General features: G+C 49.5%; 1 protein-coding gene across 2 annotated transcripts in view; it reads left to right on the plus strand.

Annotated features, from left to right (window-relative positions):
• LOC135056675 (uncharacterized) overlaps positions 1-19,897 on the plus strand; it is a 163,603-nt gene that overhangs the window by 1,074 nt on the left and 142,632 nt on the right. The window lies entirely within an intron of this gene.

Below are 19,897 nucleotides of genomic sequence, written 5' to 3' on the forward strand. Positions count from 1 at the left end.
GGGGGCAGATTGCTTGACTGCAGATATCTCAAGTTCCTAAAAAAATATATTTCTTAGCTTAGATTGGGGGGAAAAAATAGAGAGTCCAACCTTTCAGGAGGTACTGGGGACTTGGGGATCAAAGTTCAGGAGCCAGAGCAATTCACCAACGAAAATATAAAACTGCATATTAGTCGTGTGGAGCTGAAGCAGGGACCAGCTGCTTGAAGGCTGATATCTCTGGTTCTGAGCATAGTAGGAACTATTTGCCAGTGTCCACCAAAAGGGGAGAGTCACAGCTTTTGGATTATACCCTCAGACAATCTCTAAATCAGACAGAACCTGAGATATCTGACTGGAAAGAGCAATTAACATGCTTGGATGGGGACCTCTGCTTTCAAGTCAGATATCACCAGTTCCCCAGGGCCGATTTTCAAAAAACTGGTACCCCTGGAAAGAGGGGACCCTCAGCTATCAGCCTAGGGCCCTTAAACTCCTGGGGCCCTTGGGCAAGAGCCCATTGAGCCCATACGAAAAGACAGCCCTGTATGCCAGACGCATTCTTTGCAGTGTTGGGGATATTGCTCAAAAGTGCTCGTTGCCCCACAGTATTTGAGCACTTTTGGGCAAACGGGTGCGAATCAGCCGGGCAAAGGGGGTGAGTTGGGCCGCCACTGCTGGCGCTTAAATGTCACAGCTTAAATGCACTGGCAATTGAATTCCCTCCTCTAATTCCGCAGCACTTTACAGAGCATACTGTACTTGGTTATTAATCATATCAGTGCCTGCCCCAGTGGGACTTACAATCTACAGTATATTCCCTAACACACACACACACACACACACACACACACACACACACACACACACACACACACACACACACACATTAGGGCTAATTTTTTGAGTGTGAGGAAACTGGAGCATGCTGGAAAAAAAACCAAGAAAGTACAGGAGAACATACAAACTCCACACATCACCTTGGTGGCAGTCAAACTCGGGACCTCAGTGCTGTGAGGTAGTAATGCTGACCATTACACCAACCGTGGTTCCCCAGCCTAGTTTACCATTTATTTCTGTTGTCACTTGAAATCTATCAGTTAATTCCATGGGCGGCTTTGGCAAACTGCTGGATAGTAAATCTAGCCTATGGAGTGGTGAATTTGAGCTGACTCAACAGCATCTCTTGCAATTTTGCGTGTGTGACGATATTATAGCACATGTGGATGTTCTGTACAGTATGTCTGTGAAATGTGAAAATGTCATTGGACTTTGCTGAGTGGGATCCATTCAATTTGCTGGCTGTCGGGATCCCTGGTGGTCCGGATACCGACACCGGAATCCTGACAGCCGACAAAGTGTCCACGACACCCATTGAGTGGGAATAGATCCTGTGGCATCCTGCCTGTAAATCATACTGATTCCGGCTGAGTACCTCCATTATGTACATTTCACACTTATAGGGGTATACAATTAAGGCCAATTTTTCGCCTAGGCAAAAAACCCTGCACTTTTCGCCCTTTTTTGTAGGGAAAGTGGGCATTCGCCCTATTCAATAGCAGGGCCATTTTTTTCGCCTAGGCAAAAAATTCAGCAGGAGAGAAAAACGAGTGGATCGGTGAATCCACGTGTTTTCACACCTGCGCCGTTGGAAACGTGGCGTTTTTGCCAATTGAATACGCAGAGGGGGGGGTTAAATTAAAATTATCAGAGCTTATTGAATACCCCCCTAAATCAGACTTCGTAATAGCAGGTGAAACAACCCACAATGTATTTATCATTTATTAGCAGTTTCTTATATAGCGCAGCATATTCCATTGCGTTTTACAATTAGAACAACAGTAATAGAACAAAACTGGGCAAAGACAGACAGACATAGAGGTCGGAAAGGCCCTGCTCGCAAGCTTACAATCAATGAACCCGCATGGGATATAGGGGGTCATTCTGACCCGTTCGCTCGCTGCATTTTATCGCAGCCAAGCGAACGGGTCCCTACTGCGCCGGTGCCGTAGTGCGCCGGCTCATGGCAGACGGCAGAAGGCCGTAGCAAGTCTGCGATAGCCTCTGCCTGATTGACAGGCAGAGGCGGTTTCTGGGCGGGAGGGTGCGGAACGGCGGGGTGGGCACGGTCCGGCCAACACAGGCGTGGCCGGACCAGACGGGGGGCAGGCCGCAGCGGCTGCGTGACGTCGCACGCAGCCGCTGTGGGCCGGGAATCGATGAGTAGCTCCTGGCCAGAACGCTAAAGCTGCGCTGGTCGGGAGCTACTCTTGAAGTGCAAAGGCATCGCCGTTGTGCGATGCCTTTGCACTTCTGCGGGGGTGCCAGCGCTGACATGCGGGGCGGACCAGCCCTGTGCTGGGCGTCCCCCTGCATGTCAGGGAAGATGATCGTAGCTGTGCTAAATTTAGCACAGCCACGATCGTCTCGGAATGACCCCCATAGCCACTAGCAACCAATCAGATTGGCTTTCTCTACTGGTAGACAAGGAGGCTTGTCATTCACAATGCGGCTTCTGGCAGAACAGTATGCATCATCTTTAGGATTTTTTAACTTTTTCAATTGGATTGAAAACTGGAAGACAGAAGAAGAACGCATCCATTGATTAAGGTGTGTTATAAACTGGAGAAAAGTGGGTGAGAGAGGAAGTGGGTTTTTTTTTATTAAATATTTGTATCACAGTGTGAGTGCTTTTATTTAACAGTATTTCTCTAACGTCCTAGTGGATGCTGGGAACTCCGTAAGGACCATGGGGAATAGCGGGCTCCGAAGGAGGCTGGGCACTCTAGAAAGATTTATGACTACCTGGTGTGCACTGGCTCCTCCCACTATGACCCTCCTCCAAGCCTCAGTTAGATCTTGTGCCCGGCCGAGGTTGGATGCACACTAGGGGCTCTCCTGAGCCCTTAGAAAGAAAGTATAGATTTAGGTTTTTTATTTTCAGTGAGACCTGCTGGCAACAGGCTCACTGCAGCGAGGGACTAAGGGGAGAAGAAGCGAACTCGCCTGCTTGCAGCCGGATTGGGCTTCTTAGGCTACTGGACACCATTAGCTCCAGAGGGATCGACCGCAGGCCCAGTCCTTGGTGTTCGGTCCCGGAGCCGCGCCGCCGTCCCCCTTACAGAGCCAGAAGCAAGAAGAGGTCCGGAAAAACGGCGGCAGAAGACATCAGTCTTCACCAAGGTAGCGCACAGCACTGCAGCTGTGCGCCATTGCTCCTCATGCACACCACACACTCCGGTCACTGAGGGTGCAGGGCGCTGGGGGGGGGCACCCTGAGCAGCAATATAAACACCTTGGCTGGCAAATTACATCACATATAACCCCCAGGGCTATATGGATGTATATTAACCCCTGCCAGATTCCATAAAAATGCGGGAGAAAAGGCCGCTAAAAAGGGGCGGAGCCTATCTCCTCAGCACACTGGCGCCATTTTTCCCTCACAGCTCCGTTGGAGGGAAGCTCCCTGGCTCTCCCCTGCAGTCTACACTACAGAACAGGGTTAAAACAGAGAGGGGGGGCACTAAATTTAGGCGCAGTATAAATTATATAAAAGCAGCTATAGGGGACATAACTCAGTTAGTCCCTGCATTATATAGCGCTCTGGTGTGTGCTGGCATACTCTCACTCTGTCCCCCCAAAGGGCTTTTGTGGGTCCTGTACTCATTGGAGCATTCCTTGTGTGTGTGCGGTGTGTCAGTACGGCTGTGTCGACATGTTTGATGAGGAGACTTATGTGGAGGCGGAGCAGATGCCGATAAATGAGATGTCGCCCCTGTGGGCCGACACCAGAGTGGATGGATAGGTGGAAGGTATTAACCGACAGTGTCAACTCCTTACATAAAAGGCTGGATGACGTAACAGCTATGGGACAGCCGGCTTCTCAGCCCGCGCCTGCCCAGACGTCTCAAAGGCCATCAACGCTCCCTCAGATGGCAGACACAGATGTCGACACGGAGTCTGACTCCAGTGTCGACGAGGTTGAGACATATACACAATCCACTAGGAACATCCGTTACATGATCCCGGCAATATAAAATGTGTTACACATTTCTGACATTAACCCAAGTACCACTAAAAACAAAGGGTTTTATGTGTGGGGAGAAAAAGCAGGCAGTGTTTTGTTCCCCCATCAACTGAGTTAATGAAGTGTGAAAAAGCGTGGGTTTCCCCGATAAGAAACTGGTAATTTCTAACAAGTTACTGATGGCGTACCCTTTCCCGCCAGAGGATAAGTTACGCTGGGAGATATCCCCTAGGGTGGATAAGGCGCTCACACGTTTGTCAAGGTGGCACTGCCGTCTTAGGATACGGCCACTTTGAAGGTACCTGCTGATAAATAGCAGGAGGCTATCCTGAAGTCTGTAATTACACACTCAGGTACTAGACTGAGACCTGCAGACTGCTGCAGCGTGGTCTGTACCCCTTTCAAACAGGGATACTATTTTGCGAACATAAGACGTCGTCTTATATATGAGGGATGCACAGAGGAATATTTTGCCGGCTGGCATCCTGAATTATTGCAATGTCCATTCTGTCAGGAGGGTATTGGAGACCCGACACTGGACAGGTGATGCTGACTTTAAAAGGCACATAGAGCCTTATAAGGGTGAGGAATTGGTTGGGGTTGGTCTCTGGACCTCGTATCCACAGCAACAGCTGGGATGAAAATATTTTACCTCCGGTTTCCTCACAGCCTAAGAAAAAGCTGCACCAGCAGCCAGTTCCCAGAATCAAAATTCTTCCCCTGCTTCCTCTGAGTCCACCGCATGACGCGGGGGCTCCACAGGCGTAGCCAGGTACGGTGGGGGGCCGCCTCAAAAATTTCAGCGATCAGTGGGCTCGCTCACAGGTGGATCCCTGGATCCGTCAAGTAGTATCTCAGGGGTACAAGCTGGAAGTCGAGGCGTCGCCCCCCCGCCGTTTACTCAAATCTGCCTTGCCGACAACTCCCTCAGGCAGGGAGGCTGTGCTAGAGGCAATTCACAAGCTGTATTCCCAGCAGGTGATAGTCAAGGTGCCCCTACTTCAACAAGGACGGGGTTACTATTCCACACTGTTTGTGGTACCGAAACCAGCCGGTTCGGTGAGACCCATTTTAAAATGGAAATCCTTGAACACTTACATAACAAAGTTCAAGATGGAATCGCTCAGGGCGGTTATTGCAAGCCTGGACAAGGGGGATTACATGGTATCCCTGGACATCAAGGATGCTTACCTGCATGTCCCTATTTACCGTCCTCACCAGGAGTACCTCAGATTGTGGTACAGGATTGCCATTACCGATTCCAGACACTACCGTTTGGACTGTCCACGGCACCGAGGGTGTTTACCAAGGTAATGGCAGAAATGATGATACTCCTTCAAAAAGGGAGTTTTTATTTATCCCATACTTGGACGATCTCTTTATAAAGGCAAGGTCCAGGGAGCAGTTACTGGTCGGAGTAGCACTATCTCAGGAGGTGCTACAACAGCATGGCTGGACTCTGAACATTCCAAAGTCACAGCTGGTTCCTTCCACTCGCTTACTGTTCCTGGGGATGATTTTGGACACAGAACAGAAAAAAGTGTTTCTCCCGCAGGAGAAAGCCAAGGAGCTGTCATCTCTAGTCAGAGACCTCCTAAAACCAAAAAGGGTATCGGTGCATCGTTGCACACGAGTCCTGGGAAAAATGGTGGCTTCATACGAAGCAATTCCATTCGGCAGGTTCCATGCGAGGACCTTCCAGTGAGACCTCTTAGATAAGTGGTCGGGATCGCATCTTCAAATGCATCAAATGATAACCCTGTCTCCAAGGACCAGGGTGTCTCTACTGTGGTGGATGCAGGGTGCTCATCTTCTAGAGGGCCGCAGTTTCGGCATACAGGACTGGGTCCTGGTGACCACGGATGCCAGCCTTCAAGGCTGGGGAGCAGTCACACAGGGAAGAAACTTCCAGGGCCTATGGTCAAGTCAGGAGACTTCCCTACATATAAATTCTGGAACTGAGGGCCATTTGTCACGATCCGGGTATCTGGACGCCATTTCTTACCCATCAGATGCCTCCTAAGGCTGGCTCAGCGCTCCAGGACCGGATCCCATCTGTTATCCTGATGTGTACATTCCTGTATCCTCTCCTGTCACTCTGGGACGCTGTCACAGTAAACGCCATATTACACCTGGCATGGCGTCTCCCGCGGCCTCCGCCGCCGTCCCTGAACTTCTGCATGCAGAGTGTCTGAGTGGCGATTACGTCAGCCGCGGCCTCCGCTGTGTCCGCGTGGTTGGATGTGCATCTGTCAGCCTGGCGCCTCCTGTCTCCGGTGGCCGGCGCCGCCATTACTGTTTTCATTACCACATGGATTACAAACCAAACTTCCCTCCAAGTGTCTGCATGGGCGCAGCCATCTTGGATTCTGTCAGCTGATCATTTCCACCAATCTGTTCTCAGTATTGATAATCTGCATAATTGCCTAGCCAATCCCTTCCTTGCTGCAGGTATAAATACACTGTGCCTGAGCAAGGAAGGCGTCAGTGCTTTGGTTGTCAAACCTAGTTCCTGTTTGTCTCTCTCCTGTGATTGTCTTCCAGGTTCCAGCTCCTGTCTCAAGACTTCCACCATAGAGACCCGCACCAGCATTCCACCTGCGGTGTAGCCTGACTCTCCAATCCATTGTGGATTCATCTGTTTCCAGCTACAACATTACCTGCTTCCAGCTCAGCTTCCAGCAGAGTACAGCTTCCCTTAAAGGGCCGGTGTCCTTTCTACACTTTACCACTCTCCACCGGTATTATTATTTCTCCGCTCTCAAGTTCTACATTTCAGTTCATATTTCATCGCTCCCAAGTTCATTTATTATTTAACTGGTTCCAGCCAGTATCCACTCCGTGCTAACAACAGTCTGGTTCCAGCCAGTATCCACAGCAGCTGTTTTATCTTCAGCAACCCAGCTTTTCCTGGAACACCAGCTGGCACAATCCTGGGTTATCTCCATTGCTACAGTCGGGCCTGGTAAGGACTTTCCATCTAGAAGATCATAAGAACTATCTCACACTACCAGTGCCCTGTGGCTCCTGCCATCCTGTAGTACCCAGGAACTGTATTTATTCTTTGCTGACTTTTACGTTTTCTTTTACTGCTGCTGTGTTGCGGAGTTGTCATAATAAACATCATTGACTTTTTTATTCCTGGTTGTCGTGGTCACGCCTTCGGGCAATTCTTCTACATGTCTAGGGGTCTGATACAACCTGCCAGGTTCCATTACACCTCAGCCCCTACAACTGAGGCTGCCTCCCGTCAGCTCAGGCCCTCAGTTGTGACAGTCCCTACAACTGAGGCTGCCTCCCGTCAGCCCAGGCCCTCAGTTGTGACAGTAAGCACTGACCTAATGAATCCAGCCGGAGATCAGGATCAAGCGGCCAGGCCGATGCAAGAACTGGCAGCCCGACTTGAACATCAGGAGGCTGCACAGGGCCACATCATCCGCTGTCTCCAGGATCTCTCTACTCGGCTGGATGGGATTCAGACAACCCTCCGTGGATCAGACGCGTCCGGTGCGTCAACCACAGTGACTCCAGCTATAACCCCACCCACCTTACCCATTTCTGCTCCACGTCTTCATCTTCCAACGCCAGCAAAATTTGACGGATCTCCAAGATTCTGCAGGGGATTTCTCAACCAGTGTGAGATTCAGTTTGAGCTACAACCTGGCAATTTTCCCAGTGACCGTACAAAAATTGCCTACGTTATCTCTCTTCTCAGTGGCTCAGCCCTTGATTGGGCATCACCGTTATGGGAGAGGTCCGACACCCTGCTATCCTCCTACACTACATTCGTGTCAACATTCAGGCGCATCTTCGACGAGCCAGGCCGGGTAACTTCAGCTTCATCTGAGATTCTCCGTTTGCGCCAGGGATCACGTACTGTAGGACAATATCTTATACAGTTCCAGATCCTGGCATCCGAACTGGCATGGAACGACGAGGCCCTGTATGCTGCATTCTGGCATGGCTTATCTGAGAGTATTAAAGATGAGTTAGCTACCAGAGACTTACCTTCCAAGTTAGATGAGCTAATCTCACTCTGCACGAAAGTTGATTTACGTTTCAGAGAGAGAGCAACTGAGCGTGTAAGATCATCTGCTCCAAAATCTTCTGCTCCTCCTCCTCGCCAACTGTCACCAACTAAAGATGAGTCCATGCAAATTGTCCGTTCCCGTTTAACTCCTGCTGAGCGCCGAAGACGTCTCTCCAAGTCTCTCTGTCTTTATTGTGCAGCTCCGTCTCACACCATTAATGCCTGTCCCAAACGTCCAGGACTCCAGACCCTAGCTCGCCAAGGAGAGGGCCGGCTAGGAGTAATGATCTCCTCTCCATCTCCTCAAGATTGTAATCTCCCAGTCTCGCTTCAAGTTGCTCAACGTTATCGGAACGTCAATGCCCTCCTTGATTCCGGAGCAGCTGGGAACTTTATTACCGAAGCCTATGTTAAACGGTGGTCCCTACCCACCGAGAGACTTCCTGCGTCCATCTCCTTAACTGCCGTGGATGGCAGCAAGATCTTTGAGGCAGTTATTTCTTTAAGGACTCTACCAGTTCGTCTGAGAGTGGGAGTTCTTCATTCCGAACTTATTTCTTTTTTAGTGATTCCAAGTGCCACACATCCTGTGGTCCTGGGCCTTCCATGGCTCCGTCTTCACAATCCTACAATTGATTGGACGACTACGCAAATCCTGGCATGGGGTTCCTCCTGTGCTGAGACATGTTTGTTCAAAGTATTGCCTGTCTGTTCTTCCTCCCCCAGGTCGTCTGATGTTCCACCTCCTCCATATCAAGATTTCACGGATGTGTTCAGTAAAGCTTCTGCTGATATCCTTCCTCCTCATAGAGAATGGGACTGCCCGATTGATCTCGTTCCAGGGAAGGTTCCACCTCGAGGCCGAACTTATCCGTTGTCTCTGCCTGAGACGCATTCTATGGAGGAATACATTAAAGAGAACCTAGCAAAGGGGTTCATTCGACCTTCTTCTTCTCCAGCCGGCGCAGGCTTCTTTTTTGTAAAGAAGAAAGATGGTGGTCTGCGGCCGTGCATCGACTACAGAGGTTTGAACGACATTACCATCAAGAACCGTTATCCTTTACCCCTGATTACTGAGCTCTTTGACAGAGTTAGCGGAGCTACCATCTTTACAAAGCTGGACTTGAGAGGTGCATACAATCTCATCCGGATCCGTGAGGGTGACGAGTGGAAGACCGCCTTTAACACCCGTGACGGACATTATGAGTACCTCGTCATGCCCTTCGGATTGAGCAATGCTCCAGCTGTCTTCCAGCATTTTGTCAATGAGATCTTCAGAGACATTCTATACCATCATGTCGTGGTCTATCTAGACGATATCCTCATTTTTGCCAACGATTTAGAGGAACATCGTTTTTGGGTTAAAGAGGTTCTGTCCCGTCTCCGTGTCAATCATCTCTATTGCAAATTAGAGAAATGCGTCTTTGAAGTCAAGTCCATTCCGTTTCTAGGGTACATTGTGTCCGGTTCCGGACTAGAGATGGATCCTGAGAAACTACAAGCAATCCAAAATTGGCCGGTACCCTTAACCCTCAAAGGGGTCCAGAGGTTCTTAGGGTTCGCCAACTATTACCGAAAGTTTATACGAGACTTTTCCACCATTGTGGCGCCTATTACTGCTTTCACTAAGAAGGGTGCTAACCCGTCCAAGTGGTCTGAAGAAGCCATGCAAGCATTTCATCTTTTAAAACAAAGGTTCATCTCTGCGCCTGTTCTAAAACAGCCTGACATCGACTCTCCTTTCATCTTAGAGGTGGATGCCTCCTCCGTTGGAGTAGGAGCGGTGTTATCTCAGAGGGCTAAAGATGGCCATTTACACCCTTGCAGTTTCTTCTCCCGGAAGTTCTCCCCAGCTGAGCGCAACTATGCCATTGGCGACCAGGAGTTGCTAGCCATCAAGCTCGCTCTAGAAGAGTGGAGGTATCTGTTGGAGGGAGCTTCTCATTCAATCACCATACTTACAGACCACAAGAACCTTTTATATCTGAAAGGCGCACAATGTCTCAACCCTCGTCAGGCCAGATGGGCACTTTTCTTTTCCAGGTTCGACTTTAAACTCCAGTTCTGTCCGGGCTCTCAGAATCGCAAGGCCGATGCCCTTTCCCGCTCATGGGAGCAAGAAAATGAGTCAGAGTCTTCAGACAAGCATCCTATTATAAATCCGTTGGCATTCTCCACGGTAGGGATGGACTCTACGCCCCCATCAGGGAAAAGTTTTGTGAAACCGATGCTAAGGAAGAAGCTCATGCATTGGGCCCATGCTTCCCGTTTTGCTGGACATACAGGTATCCAAAAAACCCTGGAGTTTATCTCTAGGTCCTATTGGTGGCCAACTCTGAAAAAGGACGTCTTGGAGTTTATTGCATCTTGCCCAAAGTGTGCTCAACATAAGGTATCCCGCCAGTCGCCTGCGGGGCAACTGGTTCCACTATCTGTTCCCCGTTGACCTTGGACCCATTTGTCGATGGATTTTATTACAGATTTACCCATGTGCAACAAGTTCAATACCATCTGGGTGGTAGTTGACCGGTTCACCAAGATGGCACACTTCATTCCTCTCACCGGTCTTCCGTCAGCTTCCAAGTTGGCTCAAGTATTCATACAAGAGATCTTCCGACTCCACGGTCTTCCTGAAGAAATTATCTCAGATCGAGGAGTTCAATTCACAGCCAAATTCTGGCGAAGTTTATGTCAAGTCCTCCAAGTCAAGCTAAAGTTTTCCACGGCTTACCATCCTCAGACCAATGGTCAAACCGAGAGGGTGAATCAGGACTTGGAGGCCTTCCTCCGCATCTATGTGTCCTCCTCTCAAGATGACTGGGTTCAATTACTTCCCTGGGCCGAGTTCTGTCATAACAACCAGTATCATTCTTCATCTGCTTCAACACCATTCTTCACTAACTTTGGATTCCACCCTAAAGTCCCTGAGTTCCAACCGCTTCCAGCAACTTCTGTTCCCGCAGTGGATATCACCTTGCATCAGTTTGCCAATATCTGGAAGAGCGTACGATCAGCTCTGCTCAAGGCATCGTTCAGGTACAAGAAGTTTGCGGATAAGAAGCGTCGAGCAGTTCCTGCTCTCAAGGTGGGTGATCGGGTATGGTTATCCACGAAGAATTTGAGGTTAAGAGTTCCCAGTATGAAGTTTGCACCTCGCTATATCGGTCCTTTCAAGATTGAACAAGTCATCAATCCTGTTGCTTACAGACTCCAGTTGCCTCCCTTCTTAAAAATACCCAGGACATTCCATGTTTCCCTGTTGAAACCGCTGATCTTTAATCGGTTTCATTCCTCACTTCCTCCAACTCCGAAAGTCTAAACTCAACGAGGCGTTGAGTATGAAGTGGCCAAGATCCTGGACTCACGTCACCGTTACGGTCAACTACAATATCTTATTGACTGGAAGGGTTATGGTCCTGAGGAACGTTCATGGACCAATGCTTCTGATGTCCATGCTCCTGCCTTGGTCCGGAGATTCCATTCCAAGTTTCCTCAAAAGCCAAAGAAGTGTCCTGGGGCCACTCCTAAAGCGGGGGGTGCTGTCACGATCCGGGTATCTGGACGCCATTTCTTACCCATCAGATGCCTCCTAAGGCTGGCTCAGCGCTCCAGGACCGGATCCCATCTGTTATCCTGATGTGTACATTCCTGTATCCTCTCCTGTCACTCTGGGACGCTGTCACAGTAAACGCCATATTACACCTGGCATGGCGTCTCCCGCGGCCTCCGCCGCCGTCCCTGAACTTCTGCATGCAGAGTGTCTGAGTGGCGATTACGTCAGCCGCGGCCTCCGCTGTGTCCGCGTGGTTGGATGTGCATCTGTCAGCCTGGCGCCTCCTGTCTCCGGTGGCCGGCGCCGCCATTACTGTTTTCATTACCACATGGATTACAAACCAAACTTCCCTCCAAGTGTCTGCATGGGCGCAGCCATCTTGGATTCTGTCAGCTGATCATTTCCACCAATCTGTTCTCAGTATTGATAATCTGCATAATTGCCTAGCCAATCCCTTCCTTGCTGCAGGTATAAATACACTGTGCCTGAGCAAGGAAGGCGTCAGTGCTTTGGTTGTCAAACCTAGTTCCTGTTTGTCTCTCTCCTGTGATTGTCTTCCAGGTTCCAGCTCCTGTCTCAAGACTTCCACCATAGAGACCCGCACCAGCATTCCACCTGCGGTGTAGCCTGACTCTCCAATCCATTGTGGATTCATCTGTTTCCAGCTACAACATTACCTGCTTCCAGCTCAGCTTCCAGCAGAGTACAGCTTCCCTTAAAGGGCCGGTGTCCTTTCTACACTTTACCACTCTCCACCGGTATTATTATTTCTCCGCTCTCAAGTTCTACATTTCAGTTCATATTTTCATCGCTCCCAAGTTCATTTATTATTTAACTGGTTCCAGCCAGTATCCACTCCGTGCTAAAAGTCTGGTTCCAGCCAGTATCCACAGCAGCTGTTTTATCTTCAGCAACCCAGCTTTTCCTGTAACACCAGCTGGCACAATCCTGGGTTATCTCCATTGCTACAGTCGGGCCTGGTAAGGACTTTCCATCTAGAAGATCATAAGAACTATCTCACACTACCAGTGCCCTGTGGCTCCTGCCATCCTGTAGTACCCAGGAACTGTATTTATTCTTTGCTGACTTTTACGTTTTCTTTTACTGCTGCTGTGTTGCGGAGTTGTCATAATAAACATCATTGACTTTTATTCCTGGTTGTCGTGGTCACGCCTTCGGGCAATTCTTCTACATGTCTAGGGGTCTGATACAACCTGCCAGGTTCCATTACACCTCAGCCCCTACAACTGAGGCTGCCTCCCGTCAGCTCAGGCCCTCAGTTGTGACAGTCCCTACAACTGAGGCTGCCTCCCGTCAGCCCAGGCCCTCAGTTGTGACACCATTTACAATGCCCTAAGTCAGGCAAGACCCCTGCTTCAAAACCAGCCGGTACTGATACAGTCAGACAACATCACGGCAGTCGCCCATGTGACCCGACAGGGCGGCACAAGAAGCAGGATGGCAATGGCAGAAGCCACAAGGATTCTCCGATGGGCGGAAAATCACGTACTAGCACTGTCAGCAGTGTTCATTCCGGGAGTGGACAACTGGGAAGCAGACTTCCTCAGCAGACACGACCTACACCCGGGAGAGTGGGGACTTCATCCAGAAGTCTTCCTGCTGTTGGTAAACCGTTGGGAAAGACCACAGGTGGACATGATGGCGTCCCGCCTCAACAAAAAGCTAAAGAGATATTGCGCCAGGTCAAGGGACCCTAAGGCGATAGCTGTGGACGCTCTAGTGACACCGTGGGTGTACCAGTCGGTTTATGTGTTCCCTACTCTGCCTCTCATACCAAAGGTACTGAGAATAATAAGATGGCGAGGAGTAAGAACGATACTCGTGGTTCCGGATTGGCCAAGAAGGGCTTGGTACCCGGAACTTCAGGAAATGATATCAGAGGACCCATGGCCTCTGCCGCTCAGACAGGACCTGCTTCAGCAGGGGCCCTGTCTGTTCCAAGACTTACCGCGGCTGCGTTTGACGGCATGGCGATTGAGCGCCGGATCCTGAAGGAAAAGGGTATTCCGGAAGAAGTCATTCCTGCGCTTATTAAAGCCAGGAAAGATGTTACGGCAAAGCATTATCACCGCATGTGGCGGAAATATGTTGCATGGTGCGAGGCCAAAAAGGCCCCAACAGAGGAATTTCCACTAGGTCGATTTCTACATTTCCTGCAAGCAGGAGTGAATATGGGCCTAAGTCTAGGCTCCATTAAAGTACAGATCTCGGCTCTGTCGATTTTCTTTCAAAAAGAATTAGCTTCAGTACCTGAAGTTCAGACATTGTGAAAGGAGTGCTGCATATTCAGCCCCCGTTTGTGCCCCCTGTGGCACCTTGGGATCTCAACGTGGTGTTGAGTTTTCTTAAAATCACATTGGTTTGAGCCACTAAAAACCGTGGATCTAAAATATCTCACGTGGAAAGTGGTCATGTTATTGGCCTTGGCTTCAGCCAGGCGAGTGTCAGAATTGGCGGCTTTATCATGTAAAAGCCCTTATCTGATTTTCCATATGGATAGGGCAGAATTGAGGACTCGTCCCCAATTTCTTCCTAAGGTGGTGTCAGCGTTTCACCTGAACCAGCCTATTGTGGTGGCGGCGGCTACTAGTGAATTGGAGGACTCCAAGTTGCTAGACGTTGTCAGGGCCCTGAAAATATATGTTTCCAGGACGGCTGGAGTCAGAAACTCTGACTCGCTGTTTATCCTGTATGCACCCAACAAGATGGGTGCTCCTGCTTCTAAGCAGTCTATTGCTCGCTGGATTTGTAGTACAATTCAGCTTGCACATTCTGTGGCAGGCATACCACAGCCAAAATCTGTAAATGCCCATTCCACAAGGAAGGTGGGCTCATCTTGGGCGGCTGCCCGAGGGATCTCGGCTTTACAACTTTGCCGAGCAGCTACTTGGTCAGGGGCAAACACGTTTGCAAAATTCTACGAATTTGATACCCTGGCTGAGGAGGACCTGGAGTTCTCTCATTCGGTACTACAGAGTCATCCGCACTCTCCCGCCCGTTTGGGAGCTTTGGTATAATCCCCATGGTCCTTACGGAGTTCCCAGCATCCACTAGGACGTTAGAGAAAATAAGAATTTACTCACCGGTAATTCTATTTCTCGTAGTCCGTAGTGGATGCTGGGCGCCCATCCCAAGTGCGGATTGTCTGCAATACTTGTAAATAGTTATTGTTAACTAAAGGGTTATTGTTGAGCCATCTGTTGAGAGGCTCAGTTGTTTTCATACTGTCAAACTGGATATAGTATCACGAGTTGTACGGTGTGATTGGTGTGGCTGGTAAGAGTCTTACCCGGGATTCTAAATCCTTCCTTATTATGTCTGCTCGTCCGGGCACAGTGTCCTAACTGAGGCTTGGAGGAGGGTCATAGTGGGAGGAGCCAGTGCACACCAGGTAGTCATAAATCTTTCTAGAGTGCCCAGCCTCCTTCGGAGCCCGCTATTCCCCATGGTCCTTACGGAGTTCCCAGCATCCACTACGGACTACGAGAAATAGAATTACCGGTGAGTAAATTCTTATTTTTTTTTTCCTGGTACACCACAGCTCCCAAGGATCCTGGATACCAGGACATGCTGGTGTTTGTAGTTCCAGAAGCACTAGCATGCACTGGAAGCTATGGAGTATTTTGGCCCTTGTACAGAGGTGTCTTCATTCATTCATCCATAGTTTGTGCACTACTGTATATGGCAAGAGACGCAGAGCGTGACTTAGATGCTCCACTGCAGGTAGTGATACTCAGACTTTAATACGTATTTCTTAATTGCCTTTTCGCAAAGCCAGTTGTAGTGTAATGGGCACTTAAGATCAGTATCTTTGTCAAAATGGAGTTGGTATAAAGGACAACTCTCTGTGGCAGTTTACATGTTGCGGCTCCGTCATATACTGTACAATAGATGCTCAGTCTTTTGCCTTTTTTGCCCAAGTTAGCGTCCAAGTCGCACACAACTGCTGCATGCAGTGCCAGGAGCAGTGTCCAGGGTACTCGTGCATTTGACTTTTGTGGCATTAAAGATGTTAGTAAGATGCACATACCATAGAAAAACACAGAATGCACGGTGCAGCCTAGTCTCGTTATCTGTGACACGCCAAACAGGATTGTTTGCCTCAATTTCAGGATAGGTGTATGTGGACACAGGGGCATAACTAGACCTTTGTAGGCCCCATAACAAAATTTTTAAAGGGTCCCCCTGCGCTTTGCGGTGGTGATAGGGAGATGGTCACAGGCAGTGGGTGAAAGGTAGAGAGTGACACCAGGTAGAGGGTGATATATAGGGGGGCACTGGGCTGGATTGCAAGGGGACATTGCGAATTGGCGGACCCTGGGCTGGATAAGAAGGGCGCATTGAGATAGTGGTGGGAGGCTCGAAGATTGGGCTGAATGATCAGATCACTGTGACTGGACTGGCTTGGGGGTTCTAAGTGGGGGTCAGTGAGGTGGCACAGTGGGCTGCAGCACCACGTGCTCACACAGCAGCCTCCAGAGTTCTGGCTGCTGCTGCTGGGATCTAGATCACTGCCTCACCAGCGCAATGGGAGGAGAAGAGATTGGTGATGTGTTCAGCTCCGGCATCAGTCTTAGGCAGCCACTGTCAGTGATTGGCTGGCCTGTGAGGACAGGAGGCGGGGTTTCTCTTCAGCTCAGTCTCTAGTGAACGTGTGAGAGGAGAGGGAACCAGGGACAGCCAGAGACTGGTGTAACCTAATGCTTGAGGCCAGCAGAGCGGGGACAGCGGATCTCCAGCCCAGCGCCATCCTGCAATGCTGACACTGCTTCATGCTGGCCCAGGGTGAAGGGGAGCATCCGTAACTCTAGCACCTATTATAGTTATGACACTGTGTGGACAAATCTGTAGTTCTACAAGCGATTGCATAACCGAGCAGTTTAACAGTTTATGGCTACCAGAGCTTGCTTGGACCAGTAGTTCCCCCAGGAAAATAAAATGCTAAATTCTCTAGTTTGACTTTTTGGGTATGGGTCGTTTTGTCGACAGTCAATAGGTCGACCACTATTGGTCGACATGTACTAGGTCGACATGAGGTTGTTGTTTTTATTTATTTTATGTCGATTTCTTCATAAAGTGACGGGGAACCCCAATTAGTGCACCGTGTCTCCTCCCATGGCGCGCGAGGTGCCTCGCTGTGCTCGGCGCAGGTTACCATTCCCAATTGTAGTCCACGTGGATCGTAAAGTATGAAAAAGTCCAAAAAGTTTTCTAAAAATGTGAAAACTCATATCGACCTTTTGAACTGTCGACCTAGTATATGTCGACATAATGACCATGATGACCTAATGACCCTGTCGATCTAATGCATGTCGACCAATAGTGGTCGACCTAATGACTGTATCCCGAGTAATACTCACTTGGAGCGTGTGTTGGGATGAGCAGGGCTGTATATTCCCAGGGGAGAGAACATACATACATTTTCTCCGGCACGGTCCACAGGTTATCCACAGGATAACATTGGGGTATGCTTGAGCGTCAGCGTATTGGCACCAGATCGATCACAAGCTTTGTGGCCTCCCAGGATGCACCGGGCTCGTCCATATAATCCCGCCCACCGGCTCAGTCAAATCAGTTTTTTGTTTGTTGCGACAGGAGTCGGACCATGGTCACAGGGCTGCTGCGTTTGGCAGCCCTAAGCTTTGAATTTGATTTATTTTTATAGTCTTACCTTTTTTTGCGTGAACTTTCCTAACAGCGTCTTACACACATATTGGAAAGAGTCGCTCCAACAACTCTCCGCCGGGTCGCAACAACGCTTACCCACGGTACAAGTGCTGTCTCGACTGGTGTCTGTGTCGGATATTACTAGCAGGTCCAGCAGACGTTACCAGGCTGTGGCCGGAGCACGGGGAGAAGGTAAGGCATCGGTTCCGCTTAGAGGGGGAATACGGACACAGCCGCACTGATTTGGTAGGAGACTACAAAACAGTAGCTGGCATGTCACCACCACAGGTGCTCTAGCGCTAGGCTTTAGGGATCAGAAGGCGCCAGGATTAGTTGAGGCTGCGATCCCTAGGGTTGATGCCAGCAGTGGGGAGTAAGATGCTCTCCTGGTCGCCCCTCCCCCCAGTTCATGACCAGTTACCGAGCGTCTTCCGCCATGAACTGATTGCCTCACTTCCGTCTCAGACGCTACCACGAGGGAACTCTGTCGCAGCATGGCGCTGCGTCGTTAGTGATGTGCACCGGAAATTTTTTGGGTTTTGGGTTCGGTTCCGCGGCCGTGTTTTGGGTTCGGACGCGTTTTGGCAAAACCTCACCGGAAATTTTTTGTCGGATTCGGGTGTGTTTTGGATTCGGGTGTTTTTTTCAAAAAAACACTAAAAAACAGCTTAAATCATAGAATTTGGGGGTCATTTTGATCCCATAGTATTATTAACCTCAATAACCATAATTTCCACTCATTTCCAGTCTATTCTGAACACCTCACACCTCACAATATTATTTTTAGTCCTAAAATTTGCACCGAGGTCGCTGGATGGCTAAGCTAAGCGACACAAGTGGCCGACACAAACACCTGGCCCATCTAGGAGTGACACTGCAGTGTCAGGCAGAATGGCCCTTCAAAAAAATACTCCCCAAACAGCACATGATGCAAAGAAAAAAAGAGGCGCAATGAGGTAGCTGTGTGACTAAGCTCAGCGACCCAAGTGGCCGACACAAACACCTGGCCCATCTAGGAGTGACACTGCAGTGTCAGGCAGAATGGCCCTTCAAAAAAATACTCCCCAAACAGCACATGATGCAAAGAAAAATGAAAGAAAAATGAGGTGCAATATGGAATTGTCCTTGGGCCCTCCCACCCACCCTTATGTTGTATAAACAGGACATGCACACTTTAACGAACCCATAATTTCAGCGACAGGGTCTGCCACACGACTGTGACTGAAATGACTGGTTGGTTTGGGCCCCCACCAAAAAAAGAAGCAATCAATCTCCTTGCACAAACTGGCTCTACAGAGGCAAGATGTCCACCTCATCATCATCGTCCGATTCCTCACCCCTTTCACTGTGTACATCCCCCTCCTCACAGATTATTAATTCGTCCCCACTGGAATCCACCATCTCAGGTCCCCGTGTACTTTCTGGAGGCAATTGCTGCTGGTGAATGTCTCCACGGAGGAATTGATTATAATTCATTTTAATGAACATCATCTTCTCCACATTTTCTGGAAGTAACCTCGTACGCCGATTGCTGACAAGGTGAGCGGCTGCACTAAACACTCTTTCGGAGTACACACTGGAGGGAGGGCAACTTAGGTAGAATAAAGCCAGTTTCTGCAAGGGCCTCCAAATTGCCTCTTTTTCCTGCCAGTATACGTACGGACTGTCTGACGTGCCTACTTGGATGCGGTCACTCATATAATCCTCCACCATTCTTTCAATGGTGAGAGAATCATATCCAGTGACAGTAGACGACATGTCAGTAATCGTTGGCAGGTCCTTCAGTCCGGTCCAGATGTCAGCACTCGCTCCAGACTGCCCTGCATCACCGCCAGCGGGTGGGCTCGGAATTCTTAGCCTTTTCCTCGCACCCCCAGTTGCGGGAGAATGTGAAGGAGGAGCTGTTGACGGGTCACGTTCCGCTTGACTTGACAATTTTCTCACCAGCAGGTTTTTGAACCCCTGCAGACTTGTGTCTGCCGGAAAGAGAGATACAACGTAGGTTTTAAATCTAGGATCGAGCACGGTGGCCAAAATGTAGTGCTCTGATTTCAACAGATTGACCACCCGTGAATCCTGGTTAAGCGAATGAAGGGCTCCATCCACAAGTCCCACATGCCTAGCGGAATCGCTCTGTTTTAGCTCCTCCTTCAATCTCTCCTGCTTCTTCTGCAAAAGCCTGATGAGGGGAATGACCTGACTCAGGCTGTCAGTGTCTGAACTGACTTCACGTGTGGCAAGTTCAAAGGGTTGCAGAACCTTGCACAACGTTGAAATCATTCTCCACTGCGCTTGAGACCGGTGCATTCCACCTCCTTTGCCTATATCGTGGCCAGATGTATAGGCTTGAATGGCATTTTGCTGCTCCTCCATCCTCTGAAGCATATAGAGGGTTGAATTCCACCTCGTTACCACCTCTTGCTTCAGATGATGGCAGGGCAGGTTCAGGTATTTTTGGTGGTGCTCCAGTCTTCTGTACGCGGTGCCTGAACGCCGAAAGTGGCCCGCAATTCTTCGGGCCACCGACAGCATCTCTTGCACGCCCCTGTCGTTTTTTAAATAATTCTGCACCACCAAATTCAAGGTATGTGCAAAACATGGGACGTGCTGGAATTTGCCC

Source organism: Pseudophryne corroboree, chromosome 3, assembly GCF_028390025.1.
Source record: "Pseudophryne corroboree isolate aPseCor3 chromosome 3, aPseCor3.hap2, whole genome shotgun sequence".
NCBI classification, from domain to species: domain Eukaryota; kingdom Metazoa; phylum Chordata; class Amphibia; order Anura; family Myobatrachidae; genus Pseudophryne; species Pseudophryne corroboree.